At 40.6% G+C, this 22,932-nt stretch overlaps 1 pseudogene; it reads left to right on the top strand.

The window, feature by feature from the left end:
- Window positions 1–22,905, top strand: LOC110564106 (NADH dehydrogenase [ubiquinone] 1 alpha subcomplex assembly factor 4-like; annotated as a pseudogene).
- The last annotated feature ends 27 nt before the right edge of the window (window positions 22,906–22,932 follow it).

The raw sequence follows: 22,932 nt of genomic DNA, 5'->3' as shown, positions 1-22,932 counted from the left end.
ATGACGTTCAATGTTTTCCACAGCGGAAGGTTTTTTGTGTCTGTGGAAAAGGTAATCCCTTAGAAAAATAAGTCAACAAAAAGTGTTCTCATATTATGACTTATGATAAAAATATATAGGCTGTCTTCATTTTTTTTTACTTGCCACAGTTCCTATAACCTTGGAATCCCCCAAATGATCATTATTGTTTCCTGTGGTAACAATCAGTGAATAGTGAATAAAGGCTTCTAGCTCATCTGAGGATGGGTTTGTGGCTGCTAAGGAAACCAACCACAGTATTGCACTGAAACTTTCATTCCTACTGTTAGATCTTCTAATAAGAGGGTAACATTCGTTTGTGTTCTGTTAATATAACACAGTACCCAAGACTGGGCAACATATAAAGAAAAAGGGTTGGCGTGTTGTTTGTTTTTTGTTTTTTGTTTTGTTTATCTCAGTTCACAGTTTCAGAAACTGAACAGCCAGGATTGGGTAGCCCCATTGGTTTGAGCGTCTGGTGAGAAAGCCTTCTGGGAGCTGGCTTCCCAGTGGTGAGAGCATATGCAGATGAGGTCACATGAAGCAGGAATCCAGAGAGGTTCAGCAACAAGCCTTGCTCTTTTGCATGACAGTTTGCTCTTGGGGGAACTAATTGGGGTCTCAAGAGAACTATATTAATCCTTCCCCAAAGGCAGTACTCCCAGTGACCCAATTACTTTATGCTAAGCTTTGCCTACTAAAACCCTAGCTTCCCAACCTCTGCCACACTGATGTGCAAGCACATGAACCCCTGAGGGGACAATTCCATCCCAAATCATAGCAGGGACTAAAGCTGCGGTTGATTAGCCACGGCCAGTGATGGAATCTAATCCATCACACATGTGTAATTAAGCCTCCATAGAAACCCAAATGGACCAGGTTCAGAGTGACCTATAGGAGTCATGAGAGCTCTACACCCCCTCTCCTCACTTGGATTCATGTGTCTATTTCATCAGTGTCCTTTATAATAAATGAGTAAAAAAGTTTCTCTGAGTTCTTTATAAGCTATTCTAGCATATGAGTGATTTGAAGAGGGAGTGGCAGGAACCTCCAATGTATAGTTAGTTAGCCAGAAGCACAGAAAGCAACCACCTACAGGGGGTGTGCTCTTTCAGGTTTTATGTCAGAAGTCAGAAGACCATTGTATTTGAGAGCACAGTAGAGAAAATCAGCATATTGTATTTTGTCTTGTCTTACTCAAGTGGCATCTTATGAGTGTGTGGATTACTTATGTAACATTTTGGAAGCTACAAGGAGACCACAATACAATGGTTTAAATAAAACTGAAATGGATTCCTTACATAATTGTCCCAAGGTGAGCATTTCAGTTGTGATCACAGTCCCTTCTTCTAGCCAACTCGCTCAGCTTCTCTAAGACATATACCACTTCCAGATAGCCCAGATGGCTCCCTGCCATGTTCTGTTCCATTTTAAAGTAAAGGGGAGACCCAGGTAAACAATTCTCTTCAATAAAGCAAGGGGAACATTACCTATGTCAATTTGCTTACATTTCATTGGGAACAATTTAATCACATCAAGCTACAATACTGGTTGGGTAGTCCATTGTCTAGCTAAGCAGTTATGTGCCCTAGAAGAAACCAAGCAGAGATTTGGAAAGAGCAATAAAGCCTACCATATTTTTGTTGGACCCATCACAACTTGATGATTTTTCCTTGAGTTGTACTAACATTACTGAAGAATGGAATAGAAAAAAAAGTGTGTCCCTATCAATGATGGATACTCAGTTACTCCAATTTATGAAGCATAGACCATCTCAGAACAGCTGATTATCTGCCAGGGCTGGAGGACTAGCGTATCAAGTCTAAACACTTGTAAACACTTCATATCCTATACACTCTGCAGGCTCACTCCCTAGTTCCCTAGAGGCTACACTTTCTATCTATCTATCTATCTATCTATCTATCTATCTATCTATCTATCTATCTATCTATGTTTTTTTTGAGGAAGGGTTTCTTTGTGTGGAGTCCTAGCTGTCCTGAGCTCACTCTTTAGGCCAGGCTGGCCTTCCTTGAACTCAGGGATCCACATGCCTCTGCCTCTAGATTGCTGGGATTGAATTCACCACCACTACCCAGTTAAACTAACCTTTTAAAAACAGCTAATGGGGGAAATAAAACTGTCCAGTTTCCTATTTTTTTTATACATAACTTCAACCTCAGTGATAGTGAGGAAAGAACTTAAATAGGAAACCAATTTTCAAATGAAGAACTCTCTATTTAAGTGATTGCTCCCAGTTTTGAGATAGGAATTCATTTGAGAACAGGTTATGCGAAGATCTACTGGCATACCATCCCTGTGTGGTTTCCTTCATCCTCCCCAAGGATGTTGCTTATGACTCTTGTATTTGAGAGTCTGCTCTTTTCCTTAGCACCTTTAGTGTTGCATTGGAGACACTTCTTTCCAGAACCAGGGACACAGTCATGTCTGCACAGGAGGTAAACTCCAGTAAACAGTTTAGGGAAAAAAAATAACTCTAAATTTCACTCTTTATCTCTATTAGAATTTCTACCTTATATGAGCATAAAGAGGTTCTAAAGTTTCAAAACTAGAGATTGGGATTCTAGACTTTTCAAAAAAATCTCTGTTAAAATGGAAATACCTCGAAGTGAAAACAGCACATTTGAATTCTCTTCAACACCAGCATGGGGTTCACCTAAAGTGCTATTTCAAAATTATGAGTACTTGGGTACCACTCTCTACCAACTAAATAGTAATCTTGGGGAATGGACCCTGGATTTTTATTTTCAATTTCCTAGATGATTCTGTCTGGTTTGGGGAGTCAGAGACTTATGACATTTTCAGGGAATAATGAAGACTTGTCTGTGACAGAGATGGGTTGAGGACTGTGATTGGGAAGAAGGAAAGAATGGGAATTAATAGGCTCTGGAGACTGCATGAGAAGTTCTAATGACAAGAATTCTGCTTAAGTTTGGCTTAAAAATGGTTACTTCTTGGAGCCGGGGATGCAGCTCACTGGTAGATCAGATGCCCAGTATCTGTTTGACTGTATCTTTTTGTATTTCTTTACAGATTTTATTTGTTTCCTCCATTATCATAAGCATAGATTTAAGGTCCTTTTCTCAAGTTTCACTTGTGTAAGGGTATCCAGGGGTGCTTGTCTTTGGATAACTGGGTTCTGGAGAGGCCATATTGCCTTGGCTTTTGTTGAATGTGTTTTTACGCTGGCTTTTGGTTGTCTCTGGAATTGGCTGGTAGTCCCTAGGGCCTGCTGGAGTCAGGGCCTGGGGGGAGGGGGTGCAGGAAAAGCACTGGGCAAGAAGCTGAATGTTCCTGCAAGAACCCTCTTCAGATTGGTGCGTATGGCCTCTGACTGGTGGGTGGTTCTCAGGGAATTGCAGTGACTCTCTTCAGGTGTATGATCCTGTGGACTAACTGGACTCCTCAAGAGTCCAGGGGCTCTCCTCTTACCAGGGGAAGTCCTGGAGACTGCTGCCTTACCGCTGGCTTTCTTGCTCTGAGGTTAATGTGCTGCAGCTCCCCAGACACTGTGCTCAGACAATGTATTTGCTGGGCTTAGCCATCTTGAAGAACCAGCGAACCCAGAGGTTTGGTCGGTCTCCCTTAGGGAGACAGGAGCAGCTGTAGCCATGGCTCCTAGCTGTCAGGAGGCTTGAGGTTGTAGCCGGAAGGTATTCACTGGTCAGTGAACAGAGGGCACAGGCGGGTTGCTAGATACTGCAAATCCTACACCTTCAGGAACCCAAGAACTTTTCTGGGAATTATCTGGGTGACCTGAGGATTGACCCTCTGGGAAACACAGTTTTTGGTGTTTTGGGGTCTACAGTTCAGTCTGTCATACAGTCACTGTTGCCTTACTGATCAGATGCAGTGTGAGTCTTGGATCCCCTCTGTTCCTACATTTCTTAGGTGTATTGCTTTCTTACCTGAATCATGATTGTTTAAATCATATCACGCATGTCACACGTTTCCTATCAGACCAAAAACTCCTTACAGACAGGACCCAAGTAAGTCTGCAGCTAGATGTAATATGCTCCCTTACTAGCAACCATCTTATAAATGAGTCTCTGTAAAAAATGTTTGGTGTTCTTCTACCATGGAAAAAGTCAACAGTTTTTGAAACAAGAAAAAATGCTGTTGGTAAATCTGGCTTCTGAACCCCTGTAGCTCTGTTTGTCCCCTGTAGTGACATGCTTCCTTTATTGGTACTGGCCTTTTGCAGATTATCTATTACATGTAGATATAATATGATGATGGCAATAAGATAGATAGTGCTGTATAAACAAGATTGTTTTCCTCACAAGAAATGAATTAAGAGACCTTGAAAGATTGTAGTACAAAAATAGCAAGGATTCCAGGAATACAGGGTGTGTGTGTTGGACGATGGGAATCAGAGAAGAATTTGAATAGAGAAACATGCATCCAAAGATAGATGGAAACATATTTCCTGGACATACCAAAGCCAAAAGATAAAACTTTATCCACAAGGCTCGAATAGAAGTGTGCTATTTAGACGAAGAAAAATTGGTGAGAACTGTTTCCTTATCAGCTCTATACACTGTTATTTTCAAGCCTGTAAATACTTGAAATTTGTATTCATTCACTACTGGAGAGAGCTTGGAATACTGCAGTTCTGATATCCAAATGGCTTAGACTGCTGCCATGGTGATGGTTTTATCATAAAAAGAGGCAACACTAGCGTATAGGGGCAGTGTGAGGGGCTGAAGGCATGTGAAATTGAAAGCATAAGAGGACCCAGCTCTTCAGGGAGGTGCGGACCAGTGCTGAGCCCACTGCTGTCCTGCTCCAGGCCAGCAAGCCAGCAGGAGGCACAGCTACTCCCACTGTTGACAATTCTTCTGTCTTAGTAAACAAAAGACAGTCTATAGTTTGCTCTGATTTTTTTTTTTTTTGACTCAGTAGAAAAGAATGTGGAGCAAGAATCTAGAACTGAATAGAAACACTGTAGATATTTGGGTTCATTCAGACATCACTGCCCACTGCTGCCCATGAGCCAAGAACTCAGAAATTACTTCCCACCAACCTAATAAACATTGTATAGAGATTGAGGTGATGGCCTAGGCTTCATTCACAGTTAGTCTCTCTTCCCCTTGTTCTTCCTCCCACTGAAGCAATTTGAAGTTACCTCTGGATAAATTGGAAGCCAAGGACCTTGCCTTGTCAAGAATGGCAAGCATTCATTTATTTGACATTATAAAACAAAACAAAATAAAAACCTTCCAAGAAAATGGTCCTTGTGACCTGACCACTTCTAAAAACCATCATAAGTTGACTATTGTAAGACCAAGGTCCCTATTTCTGAGCCACCTCCCACCTTTACCCAGGTATCTGTCTGGGCAAGGGGTTAGCAGAACACCTTACTACAAACATGGATGCTGTCAATCTTAGTTTCACCTCCACAGTGAAATTTACTCAGTAAAGGTGGGTTTAGTAATAGCTCTAACTTCGTAAGGTTGTTGTGAGTGTCAAATAGGTTCCTTATGTAAAATATTTAGCCTAGTTTTCAATAAACAGGATTTTTATACACAACTACTAATCCCATCCACTAGACGACATCCATTTGCAAGATGTGATATTTCAAAAAAGTGCAAGCAGGCTTAATCTCATGCGGCATGCATCCTGCAGGCGTTGTTACTGTGATGTTTGGACGTAGAGGAGCACATATGTATCTACTTAAAATTATTCCCAAGTTAGGATTATTGTGGCAGTGTTTAATGGCTTAAAAACTTGGGAATCTTCTTTACCTCTTTGTCTTGGATTAATGAGCATCCAAAAATAGGTTTCTACCAATGAGATGGCTCATTGGATAAAAGTGCTGACTACACAATCCAGATGACCTGAGTTCAATTACAGAAATCACATTGTTGAAGAGAACAGACCCCTGCAAGTTATCCTCTGACCTACACGCACACATACACACACACACACACACACACACACACACACACACACACACCTTAAAGGAAAAAAAAATATAAAAGTAAGTTCCTGAGGATTCCTTTCGGCCCTTCCCTTCTTTAGTTCAACTCAAAGAGACAGTAGGGTGACAGGGTGGCTCTGATTTAGAAATTGCCTCTGCCCAGTTCTTTCTAAGAAATATTTTCTATTTTTTTTTTCTTTCTTTCATTCTTTTTTTCTTCCAATTCCTGCTCTGACTCCTCTCCCTCGTCTACCAACCCAACTCTGTGTTCACGTTTTCCCCGACCCATTCAGGCCAGTTTGTGTTGCTCATATATTCTCAGGTGTGTGGCCTTCCACCAGAATGTGGTTGGCCTCCAGCACTGCGTCAGTTCCAGCTGAACCAGACCATTTACAATCATTTTATCTAAACCGGCTTCAGTTTAATTAGCAAGGGGTGATTTTTTAAAACACACAGTTTTTGTATTAAACTTGCAAAAGAACAGAGCTGCATTTGAGATATTGGTCAGGAGGCGTAATTTCTAGCATATTGCTGCAATGTTAAAAATAATAATAATAATAATAAACTCCTGCTAAAGATACAGGCTCAGAAATACTCAGAGTAATGTTTGACTAAATATCTGGCCCCTAGGATCAGCCAAGGTGACACATAGAATTATCTCAAGTGCTACCATATTTATCTAGTCAAGGAAAGTAACAGGGTTTGTCCAAACCACCCAAGTTATTACAGACAGTACGGAGGGCTGAAAGTGGGCTGCAGCAACCTGTGGTGGAGCTGCTGTTAACTGCTGACTCTGCCCATCTGTTCTCAAGTCTGCACCCAGTGGCCTTATGTTGGTAGACCATCAGGGACTGTTTATACTACAGAGGCGTAAATCAAGAATGCACAGTTCCTCAAGGAGTTCACTTACCGTCACACCACCGGGTGTTCCCGCTTTTTGTTAATGCCTTTAAAAGCCTATAATTTGGTTTGGTAGGCCTAATATTAAGACTGAAATGGAATACAATCAAACCTCAGAGTCCACGGGGATTGCCTCCAGGGTCCTCAAGGACACCAAACCCCTCAGATATTCATGTCTCCGACATGAAAAGCTATTTTTTTCACAGTGCCTCATGTATATCCTCTTTTACTGTGAATCATTTTTAGATTGCTTATGTCTACTACACAGTAAATGCTGTAAAAACCTTTGCTGTACTGAATTGTACAGGAAATAATGACAAGGAAAACAGTCCGCTTGTGTTGAGCACAGATGCAATTTTTTTTCAAATTGCTCTGGTTCATGGTTGGTTGAACCCACAGATAGAGCTTGAAGGAAGGAGGGCTGAGTATATTTCAATTCCAATAACAAACACAAGGTTCAATGATCCTAAAATGTAAGTTGCTTTCATGGGATGCTCTTAAGGGACAAAGCAAAGGTAGCCAACACTGTCAACTGTCTACCATGCTCACTTAAGCACTTAATTAGCCGCAGCAAACATATGCACTAGCTCATTTCTTTAAGAAGTGATTGGCAAATTGCTACAGTAAGACAATCTACAAGATGTGGTACTACATACCTGAAATCTCAGCACATCAGAGCCCAAGGCAACGTGATGGGAAGTTCAAAGCTAGTCTATTACATCGGGAGAAAAAGGAGATGTAAGGCAATCTATAATTCTAACTTATGGAATTCAGATTGTATCTATACAGTCCTCTTCATTGGAACAAAACAGAATAACAAAATATGTATAGAGAGGGATTATTTCATTGGCTCATACACATGTAAAGATCAAATAGTTCCACAATGGCTGTCTTCAGGCAGGAAAGTAATAGCTGCTCAGTCCAAGAAGCTGGAAGATTCAGAATAAGGACATCATAATGAGGTGGCCCGATCTAAGGCTGAAGATCCAAAAGGCCCCTCCATCAGAGTTGCCTATTCAAGTAGGTGTTTGAAGACTGAAGAAGCAGGGGTCTGACTCTGCAGGAGATGGCAGCAGGAAAGTTCAACCTCTCACAAAGGGCCTCTCAAGGTCTACCTGCATTCTCCTCAATTCAGCTTTTTCATTCCACCTTGGCCTTCAGCCTATGAGACAGTGCTACGCACATTTAGGAGGAATCTTCTAGATCCAAGTAGACTTGGTTCGCTGATTCACATGCCAATCTCTTCTAGGAAACATCTAGAAATGCGCTTTCCCAATTCTGTACCATCCTTCAATATAACCAAGCTGATTAAATTAAGTTAATCATCGTGGAGGTAAGCAACCAATTTCTATAAATGCATGTAAAGCAGTACAGAAAGATGGAGCTAGGGACAACCTAAAAATTGGGACTTCTTGGGGCTGGAGAGATGGCTCAGTAGTTGAGAGCACTGGCTGCTCTTCCAGAGGACTTGGGTTCAATTCCCACCACCCACATTTTTGCTCATACCTGTCTGTAACTCTGATTCCAGGGGACCTGACAAAACATCGATGCACATCAAATAAGAATAAATAAATTTTTAAAAATGGGATTTCCCAAACTTTACTGTCACTAGAATTCCCCTGAGGGTTATTTGTAAAGCCCACATCCCTGTTTTCTGAGTCGGTCACATCACTAGTAAGCTCCCAGGTGACACAGTTGCTTCAGGTCTGAGGACTACAATTAAGAACCACTGGATTAGAGATGCCTTTGAGATAGTGTCACAGATTATAGTCTATGGGCCTTACTTAAATCCTGTATAAATTGAAAAAAAAATAATTGGGGAAATGTTAGTACTGACTCATTTTTTTTTTTATCTTGAGAAATTATTGCTCCTTTCTTTACAGAAATTACGTCCTAATTGTTCTGATTGAAAGACTAGTCTACTTTAATGATACATGGTGAAATCTTCTGGGTGAAATGGATGACATAGGCAATTACTGTGTTTAAGTGCCTGTGTCCTTTCAAAATTCATGCTGAGTTTCCCTTGTCTGAAATGCCTGGGACCAAGAATGTTTCAGACTTTTAATTACATTTTTAAAATTTGAATTTTAAAAATTAAATTAAATTAAATTTTAATTAAAAAATATTTGAATAGCCCTTTCTGATTGACCAATTCAAAACTGCAAAATCCAAGCCAGGAGTTAACTACTCACAACCCTAGCATCAGAAGCATGAGTACCTCCTAGGATGCATGAGTTTAAGGCCAGCTTTGGCTTTGGCTACACAGTAAGACTTTGTCTCAACAACAAAATTTCAAACCCTAAATTTTAGTGGGTCTAGACCAGTGGTTCTCAACCTTTATAATGCTGTAATCCTTTAATATTATGTTGTGGCGAACCCCCCAACCATAAAATTATTTTCATTGCTACTTCATGACTGTAATTTTGCTACTGTTATGAATCATAAAGCAAATATCTGATATGCAGGATCTCTGATATACAGTCCATATGAAAGGGTCCTTTGATCCCCAGAGGGTTTGCACCCCTCAGGTTGAGAATTCCTGGGTTAGAATGCTAGTCCCTTTTCTGTTGCTGTGATAAAAACACCATGATCAACAGCAACTTTAGAAAGAAAGAATTTATTTGGCTTATGGAAAATTTGGCTATTCCAAAGGGGTAGATGCTATTTGCTATGTTGGGAGCAGGAATCAAGTTGGTCAAGTTTTCCTCCATCCACAAGAAGAGCTATAGACCAGGAAGTAGAATGAGGTTACCAACATTCAAAGTCTATCCCCAGGTAAGTATTTCGCCCAACAAGACTCTGCTCTCACTGTCTAATATTGCAATTGAGCATCTCCGATTTGCAAATCTTCAGTCAAAATGTTCTGAAATACTGAATTTTTAAATGAAAATTCCATGTATTTGTTGACTTTAATTCTAAAATGGAAAATAGAGTTGTGTTGTGTTGTTGAGTGTATATTAATTCTAGGGCTTTTCTGTGACCTGGCTCGTTCCCTAATTATTGAGACAGAGAAAGACCTATTGATTTATTTAAGCCTTAAACACAATAACTGGGCAGGTACTATTTAAATTAATTTTCTAAGCTAATCTGGCTACCTCCAGCTGTATTCCCCAAGCTCCTTGTTAATATGTCGTTCTGTCTGGGTTGGATCTGCTCCCTCAGGCCACACCTCTCTTCCTTCTTCTCTCTTTCCCTGGCCTTGAGGCCCCTACCTCAGACCCCAAATCCAGGAACAGAACTTCCACCTATCTCTATTCTGCCCAGTAATTGGCTGCCAACTTTATTAACCAATCAATGATAACTGAGGAGCAAAATTTACACAATATCTTTTAGTTTACGTGGAATTTACTAGTCTGGGCTGCAACCAGATCTGGGGGGCCAGTATTTAGCATTTGTATATGTAGCATCAGACCAACCATCAGCAGGGGTGTGTTGCCAATGAGCTTGTCAGAAAAAACACTTGATAACTGCCTCCAAACTGCTACTATAGGGCTGCAGTATTCAAAACAACCACACTCAGAGCAGTTTCAGCCAATAGAAATTACAAACAATTTTGAGTACTGTGAATCAGAAATTTTGCTTTGGTGCCTATGACAAGGTAAATTTTAGAGTCTGTATTGCATTGATGTGAAAACAATGGCTTCGAAAGATTGATAAGCTGCTTGAGATCACAAGGAGGATGGATCTAGTCTATTCCCCTTCCTCACCTCCATCACTACTGGCTTTCTCAAAGCCAGTAGATACAGTTCTATGGGTTGTAAGGGACAAAGAAGCCCTGGGCTGAGGAAGAAGGCAAAAGGTAGCAATGGCTGAAATAGAGTCCAAACTTTGCTCACTACGCCATGAGACTGTTCTTGGAGAGGACACCTTCCTAAGTCACACAAAGGCATTTTTACAAACAAGCCCTTCACTAACCAGTCCCTATACCTGGGAAGTTCTTACTTTAAAGAGCCAATGTTCTTGGAATGTTGCCATTTGTTGGAATGGATAGTTGTCTAATAGGACCAGAAGTGGTTTTGTCTGTGGGAGTTGTTGTAGTCTCAAGTTTTGAAGAGTAGATTGAATGACACTAGGTAGGATGTGACATTTTGGGACTATGGAAGGTTTCAAAACTGAAACTATGTGGTAAGCGGTGAACAGCTGTATAAATTCACTAAAAATAATCTAACTTCACACTGGCCTCAAGTAAATGGCATGTGATTATTCATTTTTTTCTTTATTAATTACACTTTACTCACTTTGTATCCTCCCTGTGGTTCCCTCCCTCCACCCATCCCAACCCTCCCTTCCTCCACCTTCTGCATGCATGCCCCTCCCCAAGTCCACTGATAGGGGAGGACTTCTTTTCCTTCCTTCTGATCCTAATCAAATAGGTCTCATCAGGAGTGGTTGCATTGTCTTCTTCTGTGGCCTGGTAAGGCTGCTCCCCCCTCAGGGGGAGGTAATTAAAGAGCAGACCAATCAGTTCATGTCAGAGGCAGTCCCTGTTCCTATTACAACGGAACTCACTTGGATACTGAACTGCCATGTTGCTCTCCTTGTGGAGTTCCTGTCCTCTCCAGATCTTACTGTTTCCCACTTCTTTCCTAAGATTCCCTGCATTCTGCCCAAAGGTTGCCTATAAGTCTCAGCATCTGTGTTGATAGTCTTGTAGGGCAGAGCCTTTCAGAGGCCCTCTGGGTCAGGCTCCTGACTTGTTCCCTCTTTTCTCCTTCTTCTGATGTCCATCCTCTTTGCCTTTCTGGATAGGAATTGAGCATTTTAGCAAGAGTCCTCCCTCTTGATTAGTTTCTTTAGGTGTACAGATTTTAGTAGGTTTATCCTATATTATATGTTTATATGAGTGAGTATATACCGTGTGTATCTTTCTGCTTCTGGGATAGCTCACTCAGAATGCTCTTTTCCAGATCCCACCATTTATCTACAAATTTCATGATTTCCTTGTTTTTTATTGCTGAGTAATATTCCATTGTGTAGATATACCACAATTTGTGCATCTATTCCTCCACTGAGGGATATCTGGGTTGTTTCCAGCTTCTGGCTATTACAAATAAGGCTGCTACAAACATGGTTGAGCAAATGCCCTTACTGTGTACTTGAGACTCTTTTGGGTATATGCCTAGGAATGGTATAGCTGGATCTTGAGGAAGCGCTATTCCTAGTTGTCTGAGAAAGCGCCAGAGTGCTTTCCAGAGTGGTTGTACAAGTTTACATTCCCACCAGCAGTGGAGGAGGGTTCCCCTTTCTCCACAACCTCTCCAGCATGTGTTGTCTCTGGAGTTTTTGATCTTGGTCATTCTGATGGGTGTAAGGTGAAATCATAGGGTTGTTTTGATTTGCATTTCCCTGATGGCTAATGAGGTTGAGCATTTCTTTAAGTGTTTCTCTGCCATTTGATATTCCTTTATTGAGAATTCTCTGTTTAGCTCTTTACTCCATTTTTTTTTTAATTAGATTACTTGATTTTTTTGCTGTTTAACTTCTTTAGTTCTTTATATATCATGGATATTAGTCCTCTGTCAGATATAGGGTTGGTGAAGATCCTTTCCCTCATTTTTATTTTATGTTATACGTCTATTTTACTTAGAGTGTTTGACTTTACATTTATCTATGTGCCATGTGCATGTGCCGCACACAGAGACAGGATATTGGACCTCATGGAACTGGAGATATGAATACTTACAAACCATGTTGGCTGTGGTGGGTATAGCTCCTAACCACTGAGCCATCTCATTGGCTTTCTGTGCGTGTACTTTAAATAAAGTGGATTTTTAAAATGCTAGGACCAGATCAACACCTCCTTTAGTGGGAGTCTCTCTACAAAGTGCTTCTATATACTATGGAAATAAATTAGGTCATGGTTCAATTAATCCAGGACATGTGACCTGAAAAGTTAGGCATCAGACATTGCTTTGTGGGTTTAGGGAACCTGTGCATTCACACAGAGCCCTGAGCTCAGAAGGTTACCCTCTCCAGCGTGAATGATGAGTAGTTACCATTTATATTGCAATTCATAATATCGTCCTTGATCTTCCTTTCTGTTAGTGAAGGGGAGGAGATGAAGTCCTGAATGAATGCATGTATTATTGACCTGAGCTTAGCCATATCAAGGACCTCAGTGTGTCAGAACCAGGAGAGTGGCAAGGCCTTGCCAACTTGAGTTTTAGGGGAATGTTAAGGCCTTTCCCTAGAACAAGCATGAGTGTTGATGAAACTTAGCTAAAACCAATGTGCCCAGAAAGTATCAGCTGTAGCTTCCGCCACCTGGATGTTGGCATTGTGTACAGAAAATATCAACCACAGTTTCATCCTCCAAGATGACTGCAACCTGAGACTACCACCTTTACAGACTTCCTGATGAGATTAGCTAGCCCACCTCCTCCTCATTCTTACTGTATGTAAAAACTCACTGAGTTTCTGGGATGCTGTTAATGCTTCTCTATAAAAGAATGTGGTCCACCTGAACCCAGCTTTTTCTCTATGTGCACTTAGCATTTCTTCAACCCTCCCCTCTCCTGCAAGCAGGTCAAGCCCTAAGTCATGCTAGTCATGGCAAAGGTGGCAGAACTGGGCATGTATTCATAAAAGGGACATATGCAATATGAAACATATGTTAGAATTCTATTAGCACACAATTCTGGGGGCCCACCATACATGGAAGTTCAGCAAGATTCTAAACAATTGAAGGTGGGTGTGTTTCCTCTATGACTAAGGAGCAAGGAGGAAAAAGGACTATCTCTAAGAGGTCACACTTTTTATTTGAGACTGAATGTCCTTTAAATGCAGATAGAAAGCAAAGGTCTTTGAAGAAACCCAAATCACCTATTCAGTCCATATGAAAAGTCAGGCTATCCTACAACTGCCATGCTGGTAACCCTCTCTGGCCAGCTCAACCCTATAAAATTCTTTTTCCTGTCCCTTCCTTCTCTGCATAACCCAACCTCCTCTCCTGAAATTCTGACGGTGAAGGAAAGGGGAAGAACAATCTACAGTGTCTTCCTTTCAGGCCATCCCCACTCACCGGAAAACAGAAAGCATGGCAGAGAGTGTTGGCAGAAGGTAGTGTTGTGTGCCACTATTCCTGGGGAGACGTGAACCAATATATACTCGTCTCAGACAAGGAATCCACACAGCAGACTGAAGTTATGATGCCCTTGAAGCCCAGCTTGGTGAACCAGTGAGTTTTATTTGGGCTACTTACAGGAATGTGGGTGAGGGATAACTTACAGGGACAGAAATGACTCAAAGACAGCCACATCACCCAAGCCCCACTGCAGCATGGATGACAGTTCACAGATGCTGGGACCTTGGAACACACTGGATGACTTGCAGGCAGCTGAAAAAGTCAAAGAATGTTTCTTTCAAGTAGCTTCGGTGGTCTGGGAGACACACCATTGGTCCCTACTGCTAACATAGGCTTGGAGAGGGAGGAGCCTCTTGCTTCTCAGTCTCTTACCTCCTGAATTATAAGCATCATTTTTTCTAGAACACCTCAAATCTTAAGGGGTTTCTCTGCAGGATAGAATGTTACATCTTGGAGGAAACTGCTACCCAATGTATTCCCATATCAAGAAATGGGTGAAAGTAAGTGAGTCAGTCTTGGGACAGTTTTCTGCTATTCTAAGGATGAAATGCACACACATGTCAAAGCTGTAATACGCAGACTGTGTCAGGGATCCCTGCGCTTTTTCTTGTGTAGTTACAGCTGAAACTGCACGCATAAAGACGAATACTGAATCCCATGTCTACTTGAAGTTTTCATCTCCCTCTAACGCCGTATCGCATCGCAAACTGCAGATTACCAAAACAGGCTGGGAGGCTGTTTTGTAGAGCAGGAAACCAGCGGCCTGTTCAGTCACTGTAATCGGTAGCTTTCTGGTGTTTGAGAAGCAGAATGTCTCCATTTTCACTTTGCACCAGGCCTTACAAGTCCTGAAGCTGGCCCTTTCAAACAGAGCCATTAAACAAACCTTCTCAACACGGTCGTGACAAAGTAGGGTGGGAAGGACATCGCACTGTGCGCCCAAGATGGCGCTTAGAAGCAGGCTTGGCTCTACAGACCAGCACCACCTTCCAGGCATTTCTACCATTCCTGCAGCTTTTATTTTATTTTTTTTTAAGTTGGCATAAAAGTAGACATTCCTATTTCAAAACAGCAAGTTCAAAGAATGACCAAATTAGACATATTTGCTGCAAACGGCTCTCAGATGCTTTGAAAGATGGCATTTTGTTTGAAGCAATTAAACATATTTTCTGAGCTTAAAATCTCCTCCTGTCACTGAAGAGTCTAAATAGATGATGAATACAGCACAGAGAATCTTTGTGGGAAACCATTACAGCTAAATGTCTATTTGTAAACCCAGCTGGTTTCCAGTTTAAAATATTTAAAGGAAAGAAAAATAATGTGCTTTATTTAAACATGAGCAGAGGGAGGCCTAGGTCCCGTCCTTTTTCTGAGGGTTTAAAATGCTATGCTCATAGAAGATACAGGATCAGATAACCCAGCTAGAGAGTAGGAGACAAAGATTAGCCTCTCCTTTGATGTGTGTGGACAATCTTGGTAATTGTTGACAGAGAAGCAAATATAAACTGCCCCCTGGTTTTTGAATTCCCAAGTAGTGATTACTATAAGCCAGCACTTAAACGCCTTCAGAGAAATCTGTTTGTACAGTCACAAGGTGCAGTATGCCAAACAAGACAAAAAAAGTGAGTGAATCTCAGAACCTTCTTGGTTAAAAGCTTGCTCTTGATTGAACTGTTTGTAGCTCTCCATGCTCCACACCTGTCCCCAAGTCCTATCCCAATGTGTTTTGTTTGTGGCCCACCCTCCAGTTACCCTTTGATCTACAAACCCTTTTCCTCCTACAAGGTCACGGAAGTCAATATCTGCCCCTACAGAGTGGCAAAGTCAGCACTAAAGGTTATCGTCAAGTGTTGAGAGAGGAGCATGGCAAGCACAACAGCCTTGGCCAACATTCATGGAATTCTCACTATTTGCTGTTTGCTGCTGCTATGAACTCGACAAAACTTTACAACAATCTCTGAGGTAGGATTATTCCATTTGATGATAAAGATACAAAATCTCAAAGAGCTAAGCAGCTCACCCATGGGGTCATAGCAAATCGCAATTCAAAGCCAATCTTATATCAGTCACCTAATTGTAGACTGGTCAAGGACCTGTATGTTTATTGTTTCCTATTCCACTGTCCTGAATCTTCTTCTTTTCTTCATACTATTCACCCTCAGCCTTGCGTTGCCTATGTTGTTGTTCATTCAAGCAGTCAAACAATGAAGGTAATAGGCCAAATCTTCTTTAATCAAGGCTGCCATCAGCCAAGGGCTTTCTAGGAATTAGACTAAAGCACCCTTCCTTTGTTCTTGATGCTCAGGTCTGGGTCAGGTATTTCTAGGTTCTTGGCTGCTTATCTAAAGAACTGAAGAGTGCTCAGACACGTGCAAAAGGGACAAGATAACTCTATTCAGTAGAATAAAGCAGTAGCATCGGTTAGAAAACGAGGCCCTGTCAACCCTGACAGCAGGTCATATGTTGTAGGTTCTCAGGGCTCCCACGTTGCGTCATGGAATCTAAAGGAAGGAGGCGCTGGTTACCAAGTTCTCCATTTTGATTGGTAAATTAAGTCACATGACTATTTCTTTTTCCTATACTGCACATGTCTCTCCCCGTAGTGCGTCTCATTTTTATCACGTGAGCGCCCAAGTAATCACAGGCATACAGTGGTAAATACAAAACTCTCCCTGCAAATTCACAATGAGGACACATTTTCCCTAACCGCACATGAGCCCAAAACCAATTCAGGCCAATTCTGGCCTATCTCACACTCAGATACACAAATGATATACTCGAGTAGACACTGTCTACATTTGGTTGTTGTTAGGGAAGGATAAACCCCTACTATACAGAGAGAGGTGTACATGTAGTTTAATGTAGGTGAGGAGGTGAGCAATGGAGAGACTAGGATTTCTAGGAGCATTTGTTTCGAGAGATGTGTATGTGTGCCTAGGGCATGCAGGTAAAGCAGCTAGACAGACAAATGCATTATTAAAAGAGGGGAACATGCAAAGTCAATTCCAGCAAAGTCCCAGGTTGCTAAGCTCATCCCTGTGCTTGCCTGGATGCTTTGAGATGATTCCCTGCCCCCACCCCTTTTCTGCTGGACACCCTCAAGCAGGGCACAACCTCTGCCGTGTATGAAGAGGCTCCAGGCTTACCCGGGTGGCCGGAATGGTGGTCATTTGCAAATACAGTCATTTCACATGACAGCCATATCATGACAGCGTGTAATTGCACACCCAGATCTCTATATTCTGTGAACCAACAGCCTCATCTGACATAGTCAGATGCTGATTTATGAAATCTTTGCTGTGAGCACCAAGTCCCAAGAGATTTTTTTTTTTAATAGAGAACAGAGAGCTTGGTGCTGTGGAATAGACTCATTAAACTCAATAACCCTTAATTGGTAGACATGTAGGAAAAAGCTCTGTGTGTCTTCATGAGCATGTGTGTGTGTGTGTGTGTGTGTGTGTGTGTGTGTGAGAGAGAGAGAGAGAGAGAGAGAGAGAGAGCTAGAGCAAGAGTGAGTGAGAGAGAGTGAGAGAGAGAGAGAGAGAACAGGATACTTGTTGTTAGAGAAATACATCTAATCATTACAGTTTGCCTGGATACAACTCGGGCTGGTGGGTAAAGATAAGTGCTGTGTCTCTGCTATGGCCTCACTCTGACCCTGAAGATAATTTTCTTCTTGTTTAACCAAGAGTTATGCTGCTTGTCACTTGCCTAAATCTCCGTATAGCCACTAAAGTTAGAAAACTAAGAATTTGCTCTGTTGCCTTATCACTAAGCAAGTTTCTAGGATTTATATCAGGGACTATAAAATCTCCTCTGAGCACATATAGAAGCTAGTCATTTAGCATGCCAATATCCCTATATCAAATTATATTAGAATCTTTATTTCTCGAGGAGTATTAAGTCAAGGTGTCTTATCAAACTTTGACTGAGTGAAAAGCCCTTTCTATCTTCCATGAATGGTAAGTTTCCCATTGGCATAATCCCAGTGAAACTGGTGACTCTGAGTTGAAGCTTCAGAGCCCACTGTGATTTGTCTTCCATTTTGGATGGCCTGCACTTGGACTGCATAAATCTCAAGCTAGAAAACACCCCAGTGAACTATCACAGGTTTGTTACCCTTCAATATCTGGATACTAGAGCTATAATTTAGTCTGTAAGTGTGTATGGGGAGAATCCATGCTGGGAACTTGAGCCTTGGAGGAAGTGGCCATCCTGCCACTAATAGGAAGCCACATTCGTTTCCACAAATCCTCTGAAGTAGAGAACTTCCTTCAGGACACACTGGGCTGAGAGTCAAAGGGAGACGTTTGTAAGAAAAAGAATCAAGTGTAAACAGATAGCAGATTTATTTTCAGGATTATGTAAAGCATACACACACACACACACACACACACACACACACACTGAAAGGCCTTCCACTGTGCAGTGTTGTCATGGTTACCTGATTTCTTATCAAACAGGAGAATCAGCAGGGAAGGGAAACCTAGGAAATAGAGTAACCAGAGAAGCCAGAATCTTCGTAGAGCTTTTCATCCAACTGGAGTTGTTTATGAGGGCTTAAAATAGGAGATGGCTTTATGTGGCTTCACCCAATGTGTTTAAGAAACTTATTTTGCTATGTAGAATGGGACTTTGTCCTGCTGTGTTTTTTGAAGATGAAAAAACGATGGCTATGATATCATTGCTCACAGGGATCTCTAAGTTATTATAAATGAGTACCTTTAAATGTTTTTTTTCTTCATGTGCTAAAACAAAACCTTTTTAGAAATGCATAAAATTTGGTTGGATTTTTTTAAAAAAATAAAACTGAATTATACTACTTTGAATACTTTAAAGTATTTTCTGTGGGGTTTACAGTTTTAAATTCTTGAAAACATTTTTAAGTTATTGTTTTTAATTTTCAGTGTCTGGGTGTTTTGCCTGCATGTGTGTTGCCTATGGAGCCAGAAGAGGGAATTGGATCCCCTGGAACTGGAGTTATAGATGGTTGTGAGCTGGCATGTTGGTGCTGGGTCTCAGCCCAAGTCCTCTGGGAGAGCAACAAGTACTTTCAACCATCGTCCAGCTCCCTAAATTGTTTTCAGAGATTAAGAAGAATATGCCCTCAATTTCTCTGTATATTACAGACTAGAGGAAAAACCAGGGTCACTGGCCTCTGCAATGCTTTCACTCTTCAAGCCATCCCCTCCCCTAACCCTTGTAGAACACAATGCTTTCATTCTTCAGCCACTCCTCCCCTCCCCTCCTCTGTAAACTACAATGCTTTCATCTCCTCCCTTCATCCCTATAAGCCACAAAGGTTCCACTCTCTCAAGTCATCCCTTCCCCTCACCCCTTTAAACCATTTTTTTGTTCTGGAGAAACACTGAGCCTATAGATTGCTGGGTACAAATTTTCATGTTTCCAAACACAATTAATACATATAATAACAGTTTACCAAGTAAGAGGCAGTTGGAATACATATATGGTTGTAGTATGAAAAGGCTAAACCTAGAAGAGGTGGAAATATGGCTGTTTATTGCAGGTATTTGGGAAAGGGCAAAGGGGTGAACATGGCAAGAAAGCAAAGGATCAGCAGTTTAGCAGTCTCCCAATCAGTCCGCTTCTCACATCTTATAACAGAAAGGCTTGAGACCCAACTGGGAAGATGTTCAACATGGAAAAATAAATCTTAAACTTTGTAATTTTGACTTCTCAAAGAATGGGTTGAAAATTAACACCCTGAAAGACTTGTATGATGGTTAATATTAATTGCCACCTTGATAAGATCTAGAATCACCTAGGAGACAGACCTCTGGGCATACATGTGGTGAATTGGGTTAATGAATGTGAGAAGAATTGTCCACTGTGGGTGGCATCATTCTCTGGGCTGAGATTCTAGACTACATTCAAGGGAGGAAGTGAGCTGAGCATAGGCATCTATTTCTCTGCCTACAGATGTGATGTTGCTGTTGACTTCAAGTTCTTACTGCTTTAACTTTCCTATCATAATGTAATTGCATATCAATATCAACACTCCTGAAGATGCTTTTTATCAAAGGATTTATCCTCACAGGAAAATTAACTAGGACATGTTAGCATGGACTGAAGACTGTTTGGGGTGTTGTAAATCTGATATTTTATCTTACACAAATAGCATCCTCATGAAACAGCATCTTTATGAAATGTGAAGAAACTGAAGATCAGAGAAAACAGCTCATTTTAAGACTCAGAAAGTTGTCTTTTTTGTTGTTGTTGCTTAGGGGAGTCTGTGTGTTTATTTATTTTTTGTTTAATACAGGCTCTCACTATTCAAATTCACTATCCTCCTTCATCAGCTTCTCAAGTTCTAGGATTACATGTGTCAAACCCAGCTTAAGGGCTTACTTCTAAAATTGTTTATTCCATCAGGGAATAAACAGCAGGGCTGGCAAAGGGCTAAAGGATTCCTACCTAGAATAGTTCGACTCCTGATGAGATGTTTTAGAATGCATATTTCAAGTTAAATTTTTTCATTGATGCTTTATAATGCAATTTATAGTTTATAATTTTGTGTATAACTAGGTGTAATCAAGTAATAGTATTTGCAAGTTTTATTACAGTGTAACAGTGAAGACTTTAAACATGAATGACATAGAGGGAAGCTTAAAGATTGACCAGGCACAACATAGCTTTGTTACTCTTGAGGTAATTAATAATTGGTTCTAATTTTTCCATTAAAATTTAAGATACAGAAACATTCTCAAATGTAGACTGAGAAGTCATTGTTCATGGGGTATAACTATGAAATTTCTTAAAACAAATTAACACTATCAACAATCAATGAATCATGAGTGGAGGAGAAGAAGAGAATATCCAAACCAATTTGTCATTGGCAAGCTAATTTTTGTGATACATTAGTCATCTTTCAAATATTTATTTAGGGCCAACTGCCAAACCTAGAATCCTAGAACTCCATGACTGAGAGGACAAACTGAGGGAGGCAATGGTTGGGTGCTGGCACTGCACACAGAGCCAGAAATGAGATCATGAAGGTTTCACTCAGCCTCTAGGAAATGAGATGTGAGGCAGCTTCTTGATTTGAGGTTTTCGAGTTCCATGTGGTTAGCACTATGAACAAATGTCCGGGTTATTTCTCGTGCATAGTCTCTAGAAACACAGAATCATCCCTGTGATGCACATTCATGTGGAAATTGGCCTAGGGAGTTTAGGGTACCTTCCACACAGCACTTACACCCAATTAACTAACTGCTAGCTTTTTATTTCATCTAGATGCCCTGAGCCTGCCTCCCTTGGTCCAGCTCTTTTTGAATGCACTAAAACCAATACTACATATAATAAATCCACTTCTACTTTTCTTTTGTCCTTTTGGAGCTGATCCTCTTCAATGACAACAACAAAACCCTTATTCAACATATACACCACATAAAAAGAAACCACAGGGTATCTGTGAAACTAGATTTGACTTCTCAAAGTTTATTTTTTTTATAAGAAACTATGTTTTAGTGGAGGGAGGGAACTTTATAGCAGGAAGCTGAGGTTTCAAATTTTATTCGAGTTGTATTTTTATTAGAAACAGTATTGTTTTTTCTTTGCAGAATATAAAATACTAAATTTCATATTTCAAATTCTGTAAAGGCTTCAAGATCCAAGTCCAACACTGAATATGTGCACTTGACTCTGTATCCCATTAACATTAACAGTGTGGCTTATACATAAGGATGAAGCAACACAGAGCCACCCACCACCAGCATGAATAATACATGATACTTAGAGCCTTGGAGCAACATGCTGCTGAACATACTTCTTTAATATTTTGAGCACATCTAAACTACAATAAATAATAAAAATGAGATTAGTCTGTTAAGATGTCTCTATACAATTTTGGGTCTTAGACCATTGCTCTGGATTCTATCTGTGTAGATGAAAAATCCAACTGTTCAAAAATGGAAATACAGATGTGGTATAATTATAAGCATACAGATGCTCATAATTATTTATACTTACTTATATTTATGCTTAGGCACTTTTGAAATAAACTCATGTCCCATAGAAGAAGCTGTATGTAGTAGAAAATTGTATGTTACTTAAGACCCAAATCTGGTGTGTTTTCAAGGGATTTGACCATAAGAGCCTCATTAAAGAATATTTATTGACTAGCAGCAAAAAGCTTCTTTTGTGTACTAGGCAGATTTTAGATAAACAGTACCAATCATAGAGTATCCTTGTGACGTTACTAGACTCCAACAAAACCTTCCTACAGTTTACTTTGTCTGAATGCTCATTCTCCAGGGCATCTTCTTGTCCCTGAAGAAATCTGTTCTCTAAAACAAATAGAGCTGAAGGTCAAAATCTACTTGACATCAAATGCTACCAGATTCAAAATGAAGTCCATTGAAAAGCCCTGAATCCAATATCACTTAGTGATAAAAGTTGTGGAGAAGCACTGAAGGCATCATGCTGTAGGGATGGGGCTTCAGTGAGCTACACCGTCAGGAACTTCCACCTGAAGAACAGAGGAGAGTAAGAAATCAGCAAGACGAAACCAGCCACGGCTCCCACGCACCCTTCTCCCCATAGCCTCCTGAGTCACTATGCAGAAATCAAAGAAGAAATTGCTAGAAAAGATAACAATCTGTTGTCATTACTAAAACACGTATATGTCAGTTCCAAAGGTCTACTGTCTTCCTTGTAAGTAAAAGATATTGAATCACAACAGAAACTGAAAGAATTCAGATTGCCTGGAGGACATCACTTAAATATGAATATCATGGATATTCCCAAAGGCAAATTTCTATTATGGAATCATTGACCCTTCTCAATAATCATAAACTTTCCCTAGAAACATAGACTGCTGGGAAAACCACATGAAGAATACTATTTAGAACTGAAAGATGTAAATTCCTATCTCAAATATTTAGGAACTTTTGATGTCAAAATCTTCCCTCCTAAAGACAAGAAAGCAATATGATCACAATGAAGAAAACCACAAAACAACTTATCTCTG

This window comes from Meriones unguiculatus, chromosome 9, assembly GCF_030254825.1.
Source record: "Meriones unguiculatus strain TT.TT164.6M chromosome 9, Bangor_MerUng_6.1, whole genome shotgun sequence".
Lineage (NCBI taxonomy): Eukaryota > Metazoa > Chordata > Mammalia > Rodentia > Muridae > Meriones > Meriones unguiculatus.
The sequence above is the reverse complement of the archived record's forward strand: the minus strand, read 5'-3'. Positions and strand labels throughout refer to the sequence as shown.